The sequence below is a fragment of the Orbicella faveolata genome, unplaced genomic scaffold, assembly GCF_042242905.1.
Source record: "Orbicella faveolata isolate gen_17 unplaced genomic scaffold, um_ofav_v1 contig_25, whole genome shotgun sequence".
In the NCBI taxonomy this organism is placed as follows: Eukaryota; Metazoa; Cnidaria; class Anthozoa; order Scleractinia; family Merulinidae; genus Orbicella; species Orbicella faveolata.
This window is the reverse complement of record NW_028301553.1, coordinates 20,820,001-20,825,000: the sequence shown is the minus strand read 5'-3', so window position 1 is coordinate 20,825,000 and position 5,000 is coordinate 20,820,001. Positions and strand designations below refer to the sequence as shown.

Below are 5,000 nucleotides of genomic sequence, written 5' to 3'. Positions count from 1 at the left end.
TCTCGAGAAAGTATCTGCTTTTAAGTTTTATCTTAAACGTAAACTTATTAAGGATTTTATAGATTCCTAATTCTAGTTAATTAATCTTAATGAATCTTAGAGTTTTTAAGTAGTTTTAAATTATTATTGTATTGTCTTTGAAAAGCCTCTAAAGGGAAAGTCAATAAAGTATGTATGTATGTATGTATGTCTGCGATCTGCGATTTGCGATCCGCGATCGTCTGCGATCGTCTGCGATCATATGGAAACCAGCCTTAAGAGTATTTCTACCCCTTGTGAATGGGACAATATTCCTCCATCGTAGTGTTACCTACAGCTTTTCATTGTCATTTATACTCCTTGGTTGAGGGAGGCATATTTAAGTGTCTTGCTTCAGACAAAATTGCCCAGGCCAGTGTCCCAGCTCGGAGTTCAGTGCACTATAGACTAGCGGACTATCTATGTCATTCCCCCTTCTCCCCTTCCCGTCACTCTAACTGTAATCTCAGCAGTGGACAGCACCCAAACAAAGCGAACTGACGGCATACGGCTAAAAGTGTTACATTTCGTCTAATTCCACCTTAAACTGAGCAGGCACAAAAAAGCAGCCGTTCCTCTCTTGTTAGGGGACAGTCAGTTATTTATATACACAGCGAGCTAAACACACGGCTGACTGCCACATGCACGAAACGCGAAAGAAAGAGGCATCAAGCAGACAGCTAGCCAGAGCCTGAACTGCAAAATACCGCTTACAAACCCTAGAATTAAACAACTTATTAAGATAAGTAAATGCTGGTGAATAATCAAAAAAAGATGACTGTGACTATACAAATGTCGATCCGTGAGGTTAAAGGTCCCTGCATGAAGTAAACACTAAAACGGGTATGCAAAAGAACGTAATAAGGGCCAAGATTAAGAAATCCGTGTGGTACACTCGCACCAAATATCCAAGGAGTACCCCACCACCGGGAAAACTGCTCTCGTCTCCAAAGCTTGACATCAGTTTCTTACAGTCATCGTTGCGTATCCAATTTTGTTGCATTCTCCATAACAATCTCACATAACTTCGACTAATGACAGATAATGATGATTTCGCGGTAGAATAAATCTAAAGGTTTGTTTTATTCCCGGGTTTTATCCTTTTAATGAGTTACATCAACATTTCACAGAATAACACGGGCCACTGGTTAACCGTATTATGAATTCAAACAAACTTAGCTACGGTTCAGGTCAAACGTCGAACTTCACATGAGACGAACTAAGCTGATCGACTAAACTGAGTGAATTAAGCTCATGGTAAATTCAACGTTTGGTCGATCTAAATTCGAATTAGGATCGACCCGAGCTTTATCCGTTTGGATCGACTCAAATTGCAATTTACAATAGTTCGTCTCAAGTGCACTTCGACGTTTGACCTGGGCCTAAACTGTCTTTACTGTTGTTACGTATATGGCTTGTCTTACCATATTTGGAGAAACGTGTATTTTGTAATTGCATGTGTCTTACATGAAGTAGGCATTAAAACGAGTTGAGTTGCTTTGCAAGTGGTGTCTAGTTGTGCCACCCGCAACATGGTGTCAGAAGTGTTTTGTTAATCTTCAAGCGAGCTGCAATGCTCAAGATTCCTTCTTCTGGTTGATATTCAGTCAAAGCAGTTACTGAAGCAAAGCGAAGCGATAATTCCGTGGTTAACAGTTAGTACAGCGACTTTCTTGTGTCGACCACGTGGGTGGAAAACGAAACGATGTCGGACACCGAACAAGCTCCTCCACTGCGTGCTCCACAGCCGACTCCACCGCCTCAAATCTTCAGTTTTCCGACAAATTTTCCGGTACCCAGCGCTATGGTTTGTCGTGGAGATCTCACAAGCTACTGGGAATTTTTCAAGCAACAATGGCAAGATTATGAGGTGGCTATGGGTTTGGATCAGAAAGGTCAGTCGGTTCGATTAGCAACTTTTCGTTCCGTTATGGGCAAAGAGTGCCCGAAAATTTTTCTGAATCTAAATTTTGGCACTGAGGAACTGAGGATAACTTCAGCACTGAAAGCGTTGGAAACGTACTTCCTACCAAAGAAAAATGTGGTCTATGAGAGGTATGTTTTTAACTCATGTTCATGTAAAGGCAGTTCAAGAAATGCCAAAGCCTACATCCAAGAAGGAACCTTCTGACTCTCCTAGGGTTTGTTAATCATTTGTCAAAGTTCCTCCCAAGGCTGTCAGAGGTTGCTCAGCCACTGAGGGAGATGACCTCAAAGGAAGCAAAGTTCATCTGGTCCCAGCAACATGAGAGAGCATTCCAGGAAGTGCGAGAGCTTGTAGTCAAACACCCGGTGCTCAAGTATTATGATCTGCAAGAAGAGGTCACAGTGCAATGTGATGCGAGCGAGTATGGGTTAGGTGCAGCGTTACTGCAAAATGGCCAACCAGTCGCTTTTGCTTCACGGTCCTTCTCACAGACTGAGAGACAATACGCTCAAATCGAGGAAGAATGTCTAGCGATTGTCTCCTCCTGCGAGAGATTTAGTCAGTACCTTGCTGGTCGTGAGAAGATAACAGCTGAGTCAGATCACAAACCCTTACAGTCCATTTTCCAAAAGTCAATCCTCTCTGCTCCTTGTCGACTACAAAAGATGATGTTAAGGTTAGAGCGCTTTAACATAGAGATTAAAGACAAGCCAGGTGCACAGATTTTTGTTGCAGATCACTTGTGTAGAGCCTCACTAGCCGCCAAGAAGGAGATGACAGACAACTTCCAAGTTTTTGCCCTTGAACTTGAAACATCACTCCATTTGACTCCATCAATGTGGCTCCAGAAAGGTTAACTCAGCTGCAGAAGTGCATATCACAAGACCTTGTCTTAGAGACCCTGAAGACTACTGTTCTGTCAGGATGGCCAGAGAGAGGAGAGGAATGCCCAGTGCCAGTTCGAGACTACTGGAATTACAGAGAGGAGATTTCAGTCCACAATGGCATTCTATTCAAGAGTCAGCGCCCATGCAGTCACACGAAATCCCTATCTTTCCCTGGAGTAAAGTGGCCACAGATTTGTTCACTCTTAGTGGGAAGAATTACATCACGGTTGTTGACTACTTCTCAGATTTTGTGGAAGTCGCTGAACTTGAGGACATCACCTCACGTGCAGTTATTCAAGCGCGTAAAGAGCAATTCAGTAGACATGGGATCCCAGACACAGTTGTCTCGGATAACGGTTCACAGTACAGCAGCCACGAATTTCATGAGTTTTCACTCAGCTGGGAATTTAACCATGTCACATCCTCGCCACACTACCCGAAGTTGAATGGTAAAGCGGAGTCTTCAGTGAAGGCAATCAAACTACTGTTCAAGAAGGCTGAACGTGATGGAAAAGATCCTTGGCTGGCTCTATTAGACTACAGGAACGCTCCCACCGAGGGCATAGGAACCAGTCAGGCTCAGAGACTTATGTCGCGCCGAACACGAACTCTCTTACCTACAGCGTCAAGTCTTCTCCGTCCCGAAGTTAGTGCACATTCCACAGAGAAATTAGAGTGGAAAAGGCGAAAGGCCAAGTTTTACCATGACCGTCATTCGAAGCAGTTACCTGAGCTGGAGATTGGGCAAGAAGTCAGAATTGTACCCTTGCGAAAGAACCAAACATGGAAACAAGCGACCTGTGTCGAGAAACTCTCAGATAGGTCTTACGTAGTCCAATCAGGCAACGAGACCATCAGAGGAAACAGGCAGTTCCTGAGACCGGCAGTTGAACCCGCAACAGTGGAAAAGCAGAGCACCAATGTTGGTACACCTGAGTCAAGAGAGAATCGCAAGGAGATGCCTAGACTCTCTGAGTTACCTGCTAAACCTACTGTTCCCGAACAAGGTTCTGCAGATGGATCTGTTGCTGAAGAAACAAAGGCTACATTGTCAGCATCCCAGAAGACGAGAACCCGGAGTATTCGTCCACCCTCAAGATTTAAAGATTTTGACTTGAGTCGTTAAGCAAAGGCTAGACATTGAACACACATTTGGTGAGACCGAGTTAGTCTAGACACTGAACACTTTCGTACGGAAACATGTTAATTTGTAGTTTATTTGACCGGTTTTCGGCAAGTGTGCTTTAGTTTTTTCTTTTTTTTTTTTAAAGAAAGGGAGATGTTACGTATATGGCTTGTCTTACCATATTTGGAGGAACGTGTTTTGTAATTGCATGTGTGTTACATGAAGTAAGCATTAAAACGAGTTAAATTGCTTTGCAAATGGTGTCTAGTTGTGCCATCCACAACAACTGTGAATATGGGCTTCAGACAACGATCTGAAAACACGTATTTCTTTATATAATTCTATGCTTATATTTAACTTATTTGTGATCAGAATTTAACTTCCAGTTTCACGAATGTAATTTGCCAGTGTTTGTCACCAACACCATCCTATTTTCATTTCATGCAGCAAATGAAACAGATGTCGAATAGATACTGAATCACTGAAACGTACCTGCAAGCGAAAGTACCGGAAACAGGATAAAATATAAGACGTGGATTGACGAAAGAACGTTTACCGCGATCATGAGCACACAGAAAACTTTCAAGTCTCTAAATGGTGATGTCGCAGTCACTCAAGGAACGAAAAAACACTGGTTTGTCGTCGCTAGATGACAGTCTCAATTGTCAACGTCGCTATGCTTAATCAGCCAGATCACATCACGTGAATTGAGTCACACAACACGCATGAGAGAGGGTGCCTGTAGGAGTATTAAAGCCTGTTTTCCCATCGTGTCATTATTTGGGGCCATTTTTGCATTTATGCCAAAAATGATGAATAAACAATCGTAGAAAGCAGTTCTGTATTCGCTGCAAACAAAATTTTATGTCAAATCGTAAATCAGCTGAGCGGAAGACGGGAAATGGTTTGACACAATTAGATAGAGGTAGACCGCGTTGCTTCTTTGCCCACATGAGTTGTTGGATGAAAAGTAATAATTTACATCTAACATCCATTCCTGGTTAAACATAGATCAAGAAATTTGTGGTAGAGTACCTTTAGC

The 5,000-nt window shown here is 42.7% G+C and overlaps 1 protein-coding gene across 2 annotated transcripts in view; it reads right to left on the bottom strand.

The window, feature by feature from the left end:
- LOC149109362 (uncharacterized) overlaps positions 1–5,000 on the bottom strand; it is a 40,887-nt gene that overhangs the window by 35,454 nt on the left and 433 nt on the right. The gene's annotated exons all lie outside the window — the stretch shown is intronic.